Consider the following 16,362-nt stretch of genomic DNA (forward strand, 5'->3'; position numbering starts at 1 on the left):
CACTCCTGGGTTACAAAAACTGAGGATAAGTCCATCAACAGCTATTAGCCACTACAACAAAACAGAACCTCTTTTTCCAGAGGCAGCATACCTCCAAATACCATGTTGGGGACAAACAGGAGAAAGCAGCTTCTGGATTCATGCCCTGCTTGTCAGCTTCCAGAGACTCCTGGTTGGCTGCTGCTAGAACTCTGGACTAGATGAACTTTAAGAGCTGCTCTTCAGACTAACGTTCTTATGTTCCTAACTTCAAAGTTAAGCAGCAATAAAGGTTAATAAATAATGGTGGAAGACAATTTGCACAAACTTCAACACTGCTTGAAGTTATTTTGACAAGAACATAAAAGACAGCATAAATTATACCAATTAATACTACACTGACAGAACTTTTAATGCAGAACAAACAGGAATTGTTTATACAGATTATTCAGAAAATAGGGAGGGTATGCTTAAAAGAACCAGTCATGCCCTGCTTAAGAAGATTATGAGAAAGTGTTGATTGCTTTCTGCACACAAATACCGCATTAAGATCAGATGGTTGGCCTGTTGTCATGAGCCTAGAAGCAAGGCCAGACTTATTTGACCAATGCAGTTTAGTAAAGTGCTAATATTACACAAAACGAGTACGACAAGGCTGTATATTGTCTCCCTGCTTATTTAACTTATATGCAGAATTTATCATGCGAAAGGCTGGGCTGGATGAATCCCAAGCCAGAATTAAAGACTGCCGGAAGAAATCTCAACAACCTCAGATATGCAGATGACACAACCTTGATGGCAGAAAGTGAGGAGGAATTAAAGAACCTTTTAATGAGGGTGAAAGAGGAGAGCGCAAAATATGGTCTGAAGCTTAACATCAAAAAAACGAAGATCATGGCCACTGGGCCCAACACCTCCTGGCAAATAGAAGGGGAAGAAATGGAGACAGTGAGAGATTTTACTTTCTTGGGCTCCATGATCACTGCAGATGGTGACAGCAGTCACAAAATTAAAAGTATTAGGTATTAGGGCCCCAAACTATTTAGGGCTTTAAAGGTAAGCAACAGCACTTTGAATAGGGCTCAGAAGTGAACAGGCAGCCAATGTAACACTTTCAGAATTGATGTAATACAATTCCACCCAGTTGAATCAATTAACATTCTAGCAGCTGCACTTTGCACTAATTGAAGCATCCAAGTTGTCTTCAAGGTCAGTGCCAGCATGCAACATATTACAATAATTTAATTGGGAAATTACCAGACCATAGGCCTCTGAATCAACACTATCCCTTTCCAGGAAGAACTGCAGCTGGGGTACCTGCTTGAAGCTGAAAGAAGGCACTCTGCACCACTGTTTTTGGACTACAATTCCCATCATCCCTGACCACTGGTCTTGTTAGCGAGAGTTGTAGTCTAAAACAGCTGGATACTTAAGTTTGGGAAACCCTGCTCTAGATAAACCATTAGTGTCCAACCCCTTCTGGTTCTAAAACTGACTTATATAGACACTTACAACATTTTCCCACTCCTAGGGTGCATGATCACATATGAACCAGAAGTATTTCATGACGTACATTACAGTGAGTTCCATGGCCACCAAAACTATTGAAGCAATCATAGGAATCACTGCAAGGCAAGCATGAATTGTTGGTTCACCTGGCAATTTCACACAACCACAGGGGCACATGTCCCCAAGCAGAATCCCATGGACATCAACCAGTGGCAAAAATGACCATGCAAAGCGGCATGGCAGAAACATGGTAGATGTTGAGATTCATTCCAGAATGGCAACCTTTTCTAAAATACCGTAACTATGGTGTTTTTTATGTTTGTTTCAACTCAATGGCACTACCCATCTTCACATAAAAGAACATGACTGCTAATGGATCTCAAAGAAATGAACTGATAGGTTGTGACACTTTTTTCAAATCTGCACGTCAACCTGTTCAGAACATGACATGGAGGAATGTTGTTAAAATGACTTTTTCCCTTTAGAAATAGCAGAGAGAGAAAGAACTTTAACAAAAAATATATCTATGTTGCATACAAATATATATGTGCTACATTTTCCTCCTAGCAGAAGTTGAACTTATTCCAAACTCAATGAAGGAATCTTTTTGTGAAAATATTAATGCAAAACCCATTAATCACTTCAGTTTCTCAGAAGCCATTCCAAAACCATTCTGATGGGATAAAAAACTTTGAAATGATATTAACCTGCTTACTCCCTTTATATTTATGTACAAAATGCATTTTCATTCAAAATAGAAGACAAAATTTTCAAATTCCTGTTCAAATGATCAGAGCTTCCAAATTCCTTTTAAGGGACATTTAGACATATTTATGAGGTGACAAGACTGAATGGAAGCTACACTGTACAAACAGAAGCCCAGGAGGCAAGCATAAGATTGGCTAGGCCGGGAGCCAATTCATATTAGAGATTCAAGAACTCACAATATCTCTTTAGTTACCAATGGGTCTTGAGCCAGAGAGCTTCACATAGTTCAAGCTGCAGGGTGCAAGACTCTTCTTTCCTACCAAGCAGATGGTCAGTGCTGAACAGAATTGGTCTGTTCCTAATGACCGAAGGAAGGATGCACTTGCAATCCCACACTCTAACACAATTCTTATCAAACAGATAATTAGCACCATCAATGTTGACAGTATGTACTCATAGACACAAACACACACAGACTCCACACACAACCCGTATCTACCACATTTTGCGTGCAGAGGACTCATCTAGAAGGGAAATCTGTTCATATATTGCCTATTTTGCTAGGTTAAAACTCTTTAAAAGTTGTCCTAGACCTTCTGACCTTTGTTCATCAAAGCTGGATGATTTGTAACCTCTCTTGAGAGGCCTAGAGACATTCCATGCATCTATGTACTCACCATGTCTGCCTGAATAATTTTCTTTCGAATGCTCTACTTTATTTTCAAATATATCTGTATAACATCTGATCTTTTGACCTGTAGGAGGAGGATAGTGAATATTCTCCAGGATTCTTTTTTAAGGTTTTCCATCAAAAAACCAAATTCCACCTTGGAATGTATTTACTTATGGAACCCCTATGGCTTTACAGTGGAACCTTGGTTCTCAAATTTAATCTGTTCTGGGAGTCTGTTCGACTCCTGAAACTGTTCGAAAACCAAGGCACGACTTCCAATTGGCTGCAGGAGCTTCCTGCACTCAATCAGAAATTGCGTTGGACATTTGGCTTCTGAAAAATGTTCGAAAACTGGAACACTTACTTCCGGGTTTTCGGTGTTCAGGAGCCAAAACGTCCGAGTACCAAGGCATTCAAGAACCAAGGTACAAACGTATATATTTTTTTAAAAAATATTTATTTGGGTAATGTATATCCTGCTTTAAAGCGTGTATGAATTTTCAAGTGGTTCACAATTTAATACAGAGTCATAACTACATTTCAAAAAGTCAACAGTACACCACTAGATGAAATAGCAAAAAAAGTGTCAAATAAAATCCAATTTAAAAAACAAAACCATCTTGCTATCTGATTCATCATTAAAAGCGCAGGAAGAAGTATATACGGCGAAAGTTATATCATTAAGTTCCATCCCTTTTTTTGTTTTGTTTTTTTGTTTACTGATCTCTGGAACAGTTACAATAATGATACACGAGCAAAAAAGCAAAGTAACTGCAGTGATGTGCTTTACTGGATGCTTTTTATTTGAAAGAAACACTGCTGGTTTTCCATTAGTATTGCTAATACCTGCAGAACCACATACATCGCCAATAACTACAGTGGTTAGCTGTAATTGTTACATATAGGAGAATTCTATGCTACTCAAGAAGTGAGGCTACAGCAACAGTTACACAACAAACCCAGTGCTATTTTTCTAGATAAAGAGGTACCGGAACTCACCATAAGCCCCTTCCTCATTCTCTTACAACAGCAATGGTGCTCATCTGAGAGGTGCAAGAACTGGGTTCCTATTTTCCATAATTAATGCTTCAGCGCATTACTGGTCAGTGGCGTAGCTAGCTGCTTGGGCACCTGGGGGTGGAGTAAGCCAGGGCAGGGCGCGCTGCATGGAGGGCCGCCGCCTCCCCCACAGCTGTAGGGCGCATAAAAGGACCAAATTCTTTTGGTGTGTGTGCACAAGGTAGTTTTCCAGCATCTCAAAGTTCAAAATCAGTTTAGTGTATGTACACATGTTGCAAGTCTGGTAATTTTACCCTAAAACAACAGGAAGTCACAGCAATTTAGAACTGTTGCCTTGAAGGGTAGATCTAAGGGCAGATCATCACTGGCCAGGGTGAAATAGATACTCCAATCTGTGATTAAATATGAAAACTAGAAATGGTAATGAGTTCTGAAGTTATGGGATTTTGTGCATGTGATGTAGAAGGTGAAAAAATTAATACTTAAGAAGATAAAATACTGGTTCTTCCCAACAATCCAAATGCTATCTTACTCAGTATGAAACGTATATTTTGAATGCTGACTGAATTGCCTGAACTTCATTCTTCTATTAACTGTTATCAGTATAAGGGCATTTTCGCTTTTAAGATGCTTGTTTTGTTCCTAGCGATTGGCCATGATGTTCAGTCATCTGATCTCTCTCAAGGTCAATGTCTTCAGTAACTTGATAAAGATTACATCATTCCCCTCTATCCATCTGTAGGGCAATTACATCACTGATCAATAATAGTGGTCTGTGCTTACTATTTGCATATTCATATTATAAGAGTGCATTAAAAACCTAAGTACTACATTTACAAAAAGCAACATATGTGGCTCACAAATAATCCATTTCTTTTTCAAAAAGCGGTATTTTACAACAAGCTAAAAAATTTTTTTGCCATTTGTGAATAAATAGGCGTAAATATAAAACAGAATGCAGTTCGCTCAGAATGAATTGCCTATGGGCTTGCTTAATGATCCCAGGGATAATGAGAGTTATTTAAGAATATTAACAGGACTCAACCTTACACCAGGTTTATTTAGATGGGTGCGAGAATTCTGCAGCATTCCATCTGCAGTTCCTATTATAACTTTTTTAAAGAATTGTGGAACATGAATCTAATTCTGTCCACATGAAAATTGTTCCCTTGCCTTACTGTATTAACATTTATACTGCAATAGAACATAACACTGCTGGATCTACCTGCTGGGCTGGTATGCAAACAAACCTGCCATGACTGTAATGAACGGCCAGTGATTAGTAGGATTTATCAGTGTGCTTCTGTGAGTAATCCCATGCTTACTCAGTCTCTTAGGTAGTTTTCTTCAAACCATTTACCAGATAATTTAAAGTAAGATTCTTGAGGGCTGTGGCCTTAGGAATCAAGTTCGCCTTTGACAAAATGTTTGAAACCAGTTTAGCATTACCCAGCCAACATTCTCACAGATGATGGGGTATAAAAGGTCAAGCTTTAGATTCTTTAAACATTCCCCTATGATGTCAGATTCTCCTCCCATTCCACAATGAAGCTTGCAGCTTCTTGACCCCAACCACAGCTTTCTTCAACCCACCTCCACAATAACCTGTTCATCACACCTTAGTGGCGTATGTTACTTTTCTCCCTTCAGTCACTCAGGCCCATTATAAAGGTGCAGAAATGGCACACACACTGCAGTCTCTTCCAGTTGCTGCACATCTGCAAGTGGATAATTTCTTCTTTCACCATTTCCCTGTGGTAATATACCTGCCTGCACATGAAAGGCTAATAAGACAGGAAGAAGGTAAAGTTGAAATGGTTTGACTTGACATTGTACATTTTCATAGGAGGAAAACCTTTTACAAAGAACATTCAGATATATGATTGCCCTACCTGCAATCTAAAGTGGTAAAGTCCTCGAAGGTCTGTATCACATGTTCTACTTGCATATAAGATCTGTCCTCAATACAGTGGTGCCCCGCAAGACGAATGCCTCGCAAGACGAAAAACCCGCTAGACAAAAGGGTTTTCCGTTTTTCGAGGCGCTTCGCAAGACGAATTTCCCTATGGGCTTGCATCGCAAGACGAAAACGTCTTGCGAGTCTTTTCCCTCCCCCCCCCCCCCGTTTTTCTAAGCCGCTAAGCCGCTAATAGCCACTTAGCCGCTAAGCCGCTAATAGCCGCTAATAGCGCTAATCCGCTAATAGGGATGCTTCGCAAGACGAAAAAACCGCTAGACGAAGAGACTCGCGGAACGGATTATTTTCGTCTTGCGAGGCACCACTGTAATGTCTAAAGTTGGCTATTATACTTTCTGACAATCTACTTACTTGCTCACACCTTCAGGTTTACCAAAGCCAGGCAGGCAGAACCTTTGGTTCTCCAGATTTTGCTGAACCAAAACTTCCACCAATCCTGTCCACCGGCCATGCCTGCTGGGTCTGATGGGAGTTCAGGTCTCCCACACCTGGTCTAAGAACCCACCAATTGCAGATCCAAACCTCAAGTCATATTTTAGCTTTGCACAATAAAATAAAGTTGGGGTGAGGAAATAACACAAATGCATTGGCAACAAGCCCCCTTTGCAAATATTTCAAACCAAATGTTCAGACTACTTTTTACACTGCTAGAAATTTAATATAAACTGGGAGGTTCTTTGACCCAACTTATGAAAGGCAAACTTCCAAAGCTTCAAGTGCATGTTCGCCAAGATCTAGCAATAAAAGATGGAAACCATTTCCTCTAGACAAGTCCTTCTGAAATTAGAGCAAATGTATTCAGGACTATAGAAATGGAGCTAACTTCAGCTCCGGGGAAATTAATGTGAGATGTATCCTTCAGAACTTTATTTTAGCCCACAATGCTGCTGCTTGTTCCTTCTTCTTTAAAAAACCATATCAAAGTGAAAAGCAAGTTCCTCATAATTATAGGACATTATAAGGCAATTGCCGCAAATAACCTGTCTGTGCAACATGTTGTATACTTCATAAAAGCAGCTAAATACGTTAAGTGCTACCTCCATTTCATGACTACTAACTCTTTATCACTGTCTCAAACTCAGCAGTAGTCTGTGGAGGAGGAAACATATCAGTGTAGCACATTTCAATTCTGGTGCAAACGAATTTATTGTGCCTGCTCCTGAAAAGCAAACTGGTATCTTCCTCTAGAAGCCAAGCCTTACTTACAAGGTCTAGCTATGTTTTCCTTTATCCCTGACATAGAAAGGAATACAACTAGAGGGATTGGTATTAAATAAAAAACTGCATCTAAATGAGAGATGAACTATTAAAACATTAAGGATAAGGTTTAAGGATAAGGTCAGAAGAACAAAAACTTGAAACCCAAAACGGGTGAAGTTAAATATTTGGGTTATCTCATGGCAAGTCGGCTCATCCCAGAGTCTGCTAGTTATTTCTGTCCTCTACATCCTTAAAGAGACCTTTAGTTGTCTGCCTCTCTCCTATAGCTCATCATTTCTCACTTTTTTTAAAGAAGTAGTCTTTCAGAGAATTACATGGTTGTACAGAACACTTTTAAAAAATATTCAGGGTCTTGCAGTCAATGGCTTGCACTGAAAAGTAATGACTTTGAAGTAATATTAAGAAGTATGGCAACTCTGTCTGTGGCGTTTGATCTGTAATAGCTATTTCACACGTGCAAGTTGTCATCCAGTGTGGATCTCAATGACTGATGATTTGTACTCAACAGCTGATCCTAGTGTGTAAACTAGCCCGAAAGGAACAGAAAATCCAAATAATTTCTGTATTTGGAACACAGCAGTAAGGAAACAAGGGCTCGTTAGCCAACCACCAATCATTGGTTTAATTTGGATTCCAGCCCCTCATATTTTTGAGTACGATGATGGTTTATTCAGTACATATGGCTCCACTTCAAAGCAATGCAACAAAGATGATGCAGCAGCTATACCTATTCCCAGTGCATTTCAGAGCAAATAGTGGAGGGTCAGCTGCTAGTGAAATCAATTTCTCACACCCTGACTCCAGAAAACTTATAATCGAAATTCTGAATCCAATAACCATATTCTGTATCTATGTGGTGCTAGGTAAAATCACAGAATACCAACAACTTTGGTAAGATCCAGAAAAGGGAAAGCTGTTGGGTGGGACTTCTCTGTGTGAGGTGGGTTAGCTTCATATATACACTGAGTTTCTGTGGTTATTCAATGGTGTTAATGGGAGTCTGGAGTGAAAGGCCAGATTGAAGGTGGGGATTCAAACCATCTATTTATTGTTGACAAAAGGAGTAGCTCCCTGCCCTTGCAGGGAGTTGGTTTTGTAACTATAGTAAAGGGGTCAGCAACCCTTTTCAGCCGTGGGCCAGTCCACCGTCCCTCAGACCATGTGGTGGGCTGGACTATATGGGGGGGGGGGAATGAATGCATTCCTATGCCCCACAAATAACCCAGAGATGCATTTTAAAGAAAAGGACACATTCTACTCATGTAAAAACACGCTGATTCCTGGACCGTCCGTGGGCCGGATTGAGAAGGCGATTGGGCCGCATCTGGCCCACGGGCCTTAGGTTGCCTACCTCTGCTCTAGTATATGATCAAGCTGCTAGGAACTGAGTGCACTTTAATTTTTAACCTCTGTGAAAGAAGTGCTATGCACTTTATTTGTTAACACCGCCATGTACTAGCTTGTTGGTTAAATCACTCTTACTATCCGAATGCATTTGAAATGTTTATCATATCTGATTATGGTTTATTTTATTGTAACTAACATTTTGATGATTGAAAGTTTATTTCATAATCAATTTAATATGTTGCAATATCCATATTATCAGAATGAATTTATTTATTTAGATGGCCATATTATGTTTTGCAATGAATTAGCATTGTGATGATGTACTTGATTTGTATTTTTGCTGTGAGACGCTTTAGCCACATTTACATGAAAAAGCAACACACCAATTGAAATAATAAAATCAATCAAACCATGGTACTGTTGAATGCTAGTAAGGTCTTATTTCCCTCTGCTGTCACATATTTACCTAATTATCAAGCGTCAACCTTCCTCCTCCTTACATGTGTACAGGTGATCCTCCAGACAATTCTTTGTAGTACCCGAGGTCTTGTTAGAATCCCCAGATTTACGGATTTACTGTTATCAAAAAGATAAGAGCTTACTGAAGCATCCATTTCAGAACAGAGTTGATGCAGCCCACAAACTATCATTCAGCATTCACCATGTTCATAAAAATGATATATGTACAAACTGCATCACTTATGTGCAACTGGAATATGAAAGTCAGCTTTAACTCTATCCTATGATATGCTTGTAAGATGACCCTCACAGGAATGAATGCTAACCATCAACCACACTGAACTATCTAGGAGCTTTCTACAAAACTGTCCATATATTTCTCTCTTCTTTCAAAATCCTTACAGTGTTGCTGATTTGCAACTATTTAAGAAGAACCAGTCCCAGAATATTTCAACTGTCACTAAAGGTGAACTTATCTCCAGCTCCATTCTTGAATAAGGAGCACCCCATGTGAGCTATAAAGCATGTTCAAAGTTAGTCAATGCGTTTTTGTGCACATGTAATTATGAGCTATTTGAAAGAGCTCTTATTTGCACGTCTTTATTCTACTTCCTAAGGCTCAAATTAATGAGAAGCAGGATTCATTCAGAAACCACTTTATCTTAGGCTTTGAACAAAAAAGGTGATTTTCATGTTGCTAATGAAGTATTCAGGCCAAGAATTAGCTTTTACGTTTTTGAGGGTGCCAAGTATTTCTGAGACAAGTGAGATAAATTAAGTATCTGCGAGGGAGCAGAGCTAGTGCTGCAAAGGAAAAAAAAATGGCTTTAAAAATGAATATATAAATAGATTTCATAGAATCATACTTTTCATATAACCAATACCTGTTCAGGGTATTTCATGGGTTATTCATGATTGGAAAAAAGTGAATAGAATGCATACCAAAGTCAGAATAGACTGTTTTATCTGTCCACATCAATTATGCTATAAGCCCTTCCTGAACAGGTTTAGGTGTCTCTTATGTCAGTGAGGGCTTGGGATCATAGCTTTACACGGTGGTATTAATAAAGTACAAACGTACAGGACAGCAGCGTCACTGCTTGTCCATTCTGTCACTAGTCAGTTTGAATTGGTCCTTGCTTCAATGTGTTTAGGATTTAAAAATTGGGCCGTGTACCCAAAGCACTCAAATAACTATGGCTTCATTATGTCACCTAAACCACCCCAATATCAGCAACAATTCTTGAGAATTCCCCACCTGTAAAGATAAAGGAGATTAGTTGGAACTATGTCCCATATCAGGCCAAATTTATTATAGCTAAGCATCAGAGCCACTTTCAGACACAAAGCATGCCAAGGAAAAGCGGGTTGAAGTCAAATAAGGTTTACTTAGTGTATGTCCCATAGTTGGAGGGCCTGCTATGTAGTCAGATTTTTAACAGCTGTGTTATAGACCAATTTGATCTATGTGCTATACTCCTGCATGTACATCAATGGAGCAGACTGCATAAATTTGGCATTGAAGACCTTAGCTTCTGGCTATTTCCATCAGAGTAAAAAGCACCTGTACTGACCATAGATATGCAAGACACATCATATTCCAACTATTAGGACCAAACTAGTAAATTTGGTGCCAGATTTTAATACGTTAAGCTAGTGCAGCTCACTTTATGACAGAAAGAGAAACACATGCTGTTTTTGGGCTGCTAGGATTCTGAAGTGGAGAAACTCGTTAGTGCAAGCCTGGCAAAAGTCTGTAAGGATACTGAAGGTGAGGAATACAGGGCAAGAGTAAGCTGATGAGACCCAAGATATAGGCTCATTTGGGTGCTCTGTGAGGAAAAAGGAATGCCTGAGGGGAATGGACTTTGGGGCTACACTAGACAAGGATGCCAGGATGTCAGTGTCAACATGGATATTTGTATTTCATGGAGGATAAGGTTATCAATGGCTTCTAGCAAGGATGACTACATGCTATACTAAGCTTCGCACTAGTGGCCACTGTGGGAACCGGATGTTGGCCTAGATGAGATTTCAGCTTGATCCAGAGGGGCTCTGCTTATGCTCGTATCAAAAACTGTTTCATGAATTACCACTGTTAAGAATGTAACTTATCACTGCCTGTACTTCTATGCATTTCATTTCCCCCTCCAACTTCATTTTCATTTTCCTCTGACTTCACTTTTTACAATCCTCCCACCCAACCATGTATGTACACCTGCAACACAAGATGATGCTTCATTTATACAATGAAGTAGAGGCTGCAGTACATGTCATCAGAAATGTGTTGGTCTTTAAGGCACCACAAGCCTCTTCATTGCAAATGAAATAGTTCTAGATGCATAGTAACCAAATGTTGACAAACTGACGAGAAGTATCAGATGTAAAATTTCACCCGATTAAAAATAAAATGAAGTGTTTGTGACAGCAGCTGATTTTATGAGAAAGAAATTGCAGTTTTAATTTAAAGCCAGGGCCAGTGTGTTCAAATCTTGATTCAAAGTAATTAAGCCTGGATAACTTAACTAAATCCTGTACCCTCAATACAAGCCTGAAACTAAGCTATTGGTGCCAACTCCTAAGCAGAACTCAGCTTCATTATGAGAAGGAATCAGATGTCGTGAATAAGGACGGACCATGACAGATGCTCCTAAGCGCTTAGGGAAGGCAACAAGCTGTACTGAAGAAAACTAGAACAGCTTCACAAGAATGTTAGAATTTTCATTAAGAACATTGGTCACAAAACGCAAGTGTCAATAAATTGACTACAGTGCGCTGACAATTCTGGGTAAGGAAATACTGTCATGAGAAGGAATGGAAAGGTATACACTAGAGAGTCTTTTTAAGTACACTATAGATAAAACAGGACAAATGAGATGAAACAGGATGATTTACAGGCCAAGCAAAATGCGTGCTTTAACAATGTCTTTCCTATACTCTGACAGCTTATAAATTAGCCTTGCAAATGTGTCTCCTCTGTTGCTCGACTCACCCGTCTGTTTGCATTTTGCAAGGTAAGTGGTACAACGACCAATATAAAAATGAAAATCACATTTAAAACTGCTAGCACCTTTGCAAAGCTAAGCACAGTCCGGTATGGTTTCAAATTTGATGGGAATTCACGTGTTGAGATTCCCACAATGCATGGAGTTTGACTAGATCAGGGGTCGGCAACCCGCGGCTCCGGAGCCGCATGTGGCTCTTTTACACCTTTGCCACGGCTCCGGGGCGGATACGCGGCTGCCACTGCCATCGCCGGCACCTGCCACACACAGGCGCGTCCACACGCAGGCGCGCTCCTTTTCGCCGTCGCGGCAGCCCGCCCGCCCTCAGGCCCCACGCGCCGCGCCGCGTGACGTCGAGAGCCGCCCACCCAGGCCACGCTCTCCTCAGCCCCGCGCGCGAGGCGCCTGAGGCGGGGGGGGGGAGAGCGCGCATGCGCTCGAGGGAAATGGCGGGGGGGTTGTGTGTGTGTGTGTGTGTGTGTGAGGGGTGGCGGTGGTGCTTCGGGATCCTTTTCTGTGCCTTGCTTCTGAGTGGCCGCCGAGTTGAGGGAGAGCACCTGAGGTGAACCACAAAATGGCCCCGCCCTCCCTGTCAGGGAGGAAGGGGTGAATTACGTCAGTGACGAGGAGGGGGTCCAGATAGCCAGCAGGTGCTGTGATGCAGCATCTCGGCCTCAGAGAGAGGCGGGGGAGCACGAGAGCAATTGCAGAGCGAGGGGGGGCTGTTAGGCACCAAAATCCTGCATGCGGGATTTCTCCCGTTCTCTCGTGCCTATGCAATTCCTGCCCTTCTCCCTTCCCCCTCGAGATTTGCTGCAGAGACAAGCAAATGAAGAAGAAAGGGAAGAGTATTAGCTGACATGTCCCCGGATCCCATGGAAAGCACCACAGATTCCTTTGCTTACCAGCTTTTTTTATTTTAAGTTGGCTTCAAACCTGTAATTGTGTAGGTGTATGTATGTATACATATACACACTTAAATATTCATATCTCTTCCCTCTCACCTTCCTTTCACCCAGTTTCTCTGGCACTGGTTTATAAATGCTGCTATGTAGAAATGATGAGAAAGTTGCACCAGCAAAAGGAATGGATATGTGCTATTAGTAAAAAGAGAGGGAGTTGAACTGCAGGGAGGGACAGACACTTTTCTATGTATTAATTTGTATAATGCCCTCTATGCACATGGTGCTTTGCAAAAAATGGATATGAGAGGTACCATACCCCTCTTTGCTATCTGAAATAGACTCAGGGAAAAGAAGGAGAATGGGGGAAGGGGAAGAATGTGTGGTTATTTACATTCGGCTTGTTTTGTGGCTCCCAGTTTTTTTCCCCTTCGGAAACGGGTCCAAGTGGCTCTTTCTGTCTTAAAGGTTGCAGACCCCTGGACTAGATGACCCTCGGGGGGGGGGGGTTGCTTCCAACGCTACAGTTCTACAATTCTATGATTTAGAAAGACACCCCCTCTGTTTCTTGTGTCCTGCCCCCACCCCCCACAACAAATCAGCATTTTAGCATGGTTTAGCTATTTACACCTTGAACCTATGGATCTGTTTTAGTTGCAATGGTACAGTGGCAGTAAATACCTATGGCTGGAAAGCAAGACAGAACTATATTGCTCCATGCTGCCTCCTAGGAAATAGCGGCCATGAACATGGTAGCTGAACAAGAGTTAGGAAGTTTTCGCTAGGCATTTACAGATGTGGTAGGGAGATGACACACTAACATCAGGCAAAATGACCCACAGTTTGCTATGGCCTCTGTGAACTTGTCCCTGCCTTGTTGAAACACACTGTGGTTAAAACTTAGCATTATGTCTGAATGCAGATATCGCCTCTATGCAGTAGTCTGTATAACTGCAGTTTTTTTACCCAGTTTCATATTGAAACTTTACTAGCTCTTCTTCAACAGGCTTTGCTTATTATAAACAAGTAAATAATTCTTGAGAAACTAAAATCCAAGGTTCGAGACTGGTTACATTATTATCAGATAAATGAGACTTTTAAGCAGGACAGGAAACTAGGATTTCAGAAGGAGAGGTCAAAATTGGAAACAGAATTGTTAGAGACCAATACTAAGAATCTGTCTAAAATGTATAACTTGTTGCTGAAATGGAATACACAGGATGAAACGGTTAAATCAGCTATGATCAAATGGGCACAAGACTTAGGTCATGATATTATGTTTGCTGACTGGGAACAGTTATGGACCACAGGCCTTAAATTTACGGCATGTAGTGCCTTGAAAGAAAACATAATGAAAATGATCTATAGGTGGTACATGACCCCAGTCAAGCTTGCAAAGATATACCATTTGCCCAATAATAAATGCTGGAAATGTAACGAATGTGAAGGAACTTTCTACCACCTTTGGTGGACCTGCCCAAAGATTAAGGCCTACTGGGAAATGATCTATAATGAAATTAAGAAAATCCTTAAGTGGACATTTGCAAAGAAACCGGAGGCTTTTCTCTTGGGCATGGTCGGCCAATTGGTACCAAAGAAAGATAGGACATTTTTTATGTATGCAACTACAGCAGCAAGAATCCTTTTGGCAAAGTATTGGAAGATGCAAGAATTACCTACTCTGGAAGAATGGCAGACGAAGGTGACTGAATTTATGGGACTGGCAGAGATGACCAGCAGAATCCGTGATCAGAGGAGAGAGACAGTGGAAGAGGACTGGGAAAAATTCAAAATATATCTTAAGAACTGCTGTAAAATTTCAGACTGATAAAATGTCAAGGGGTAAGAAACAGAGAATTACAGCTGTAAATGTCTAAGTTAAGAAAACCTGAGGGAAGTTAAATATAAAAATGGAATGAAGGATTGCTAAAAAATTGGAAACAAGGGTGCAGTGAAGGGGAGGTATGGGGAAGTCATGTGTTGTTTGTGTATGTTTTTTTGTGTGTTTTTGTTTATGAAAATTAATAAAAATTATTTAAAAAAATAATAATAATTCAAGGGCATAGTTTTTCCAACACAGCACAAGTGGAAAGGTTTTCCTTTGCAATTGTTAGCTCCAAATAAAAACAAAGGAAAGTTCAACTGCATCTTCAATGAAGAGACTTTTGATTAAATTACTGTAAACACTACACACAAACCACTTCAAAAATTCTAGACGTACCTTGTTGCCGGCCCAAGTCATCTCCCATAATTCTAAAATAAAAATATAGTTTATACTGGATTGCTCTAGGGAAGATCATCCTTTACACTCACATCCACCCACCCACCCACACTTTATTGTTGCTGGTGGATTGCATCTGCAGATGATACAGTGAAGTATATTAGTCTTTTTAAAGGATTTGGACTGAAACAAACTATGATTCCTGTTCTGGATGAAATGGATAAAATGGTATGTCTGGGATCATGGTTGGTTTCTCCTCTGAACTAGCAGAAAGTAGTAAAGTGGGGATGATTGGCATGTGCACAGTAAACCACGGTTTATGGCTTACCAAGAAGCGTGAATGGCAGCTACTCTCTCTCTAAACCTCAGCCCCTTGGGACAATAATTGTTTATGTCAGTTGTAGAATTGCAACAAGATAATGTATGCAAAGCACTCTGAATATTCAAAAGCTGCAGCCAGGTGCAGAACACTGAAGCCAATTCATTGAGTGTAACACCTGGATGAGCACATGCAGTACTATGTCTGTGCTGAGGAACTACACTGGCTGCTGTTCAGCTACCATGTTCAAAGTTTTGTCAGTGACATATATAATCTTGGCACTACCTAACTTGGAAGGCTGCTCAACTGCTTGGGTCATAGAAGAAACACTCCTGGTGGTGCTGTACCCTACAGATTGTTGTAAGGCAAGCAAGCATTTTCTATGATTGCCCTTTTCGTCTGGATCCCTCTTCCACTCAATTAGCAAGTTGCCATCAGTTATGCCTCCTGAAAATGTATTTTTTTGTCTAAGCCTTTTCCAATACCTAAGGTTGGATTTTTTAGCTCCATATCTTTGCACTTCGGTCACTGTTTTTTATTAGTTATGTTTTTATGATGTGTCACAATTTTGTACCATGTTGGGGGCTTTTTTTGTATGCTGTAGGCAGCTTAGATTTTTTTTTTAATGTTAAGCCATCCATAAATTTTCTAAATAAAGACTTTATATATAAAAATAATTTTAAAATTACATTTTAGATAATATGCACCAGTTACTAACAGATACATTAATCAGGTCTGATTTTGAACATTAGCCATTAAAAACATTAATTACTGTATGTTGATAAAGCAGTTGCATTAATTTGCCAAAATATCAATTACAGTAGCAGCTTGTGTGGTGGGGTGGAACTGCTCTGCAGTCACTGAAGCTTATCTGGGTTGGGGCAGGGTGATGGCAAAGTCATAGCAACACGGACACACCAGGAGAGCCAATCCATTGTGCCATACTGCACCAGCTACTATGGATCAATTACATAACTCCCAAAGAATAGCAGAAGGAATACTGGACATGAAGATCCTTGTC

The 16,362-nt window shown here is 40.5% G+C and overlaps 1 protein-coding gene across 15 annotated transcripts in view; it reads right to left on the reverse strand.

Annotated features, from left to right (window-relative positions):
- ATXN1 (ataxin 1) overlaps window positions 1-16,362 on the reverse strand; it is a 231,494-nt gene that overhangs the window by 98,533 nt on the left and 116,599 nt on the right. Inside the window, exon 5 of one of the 15 annotated variants that reach the window (XM_081873402.1) lies at window positions 15,023-15,054. The exons of the other annotated variants lie outside the window; for them this stretch is intronic. The gene's annotated coding sequence lies outside the window, so the exon portion shown is untranslated. The remainder of the gene's footprint in view (window positions 1-15,022; window positions 15,055-16,362) is intronic. 15 annotated transcript variants of the gene reach the window in all.

The sequence above is a fragment of the Podarcis erhardii genome, assembly GCF_964252035.2.
Source record: "Podarcis erhardii genome assembly, chromosome: 8".
Taxonomy (NCBI): Eukaryota; Metazoa; Chordata; class Lepidosauria; order Squamata; family Lacertidae; genus Podarcis; species Podarcis erhardii.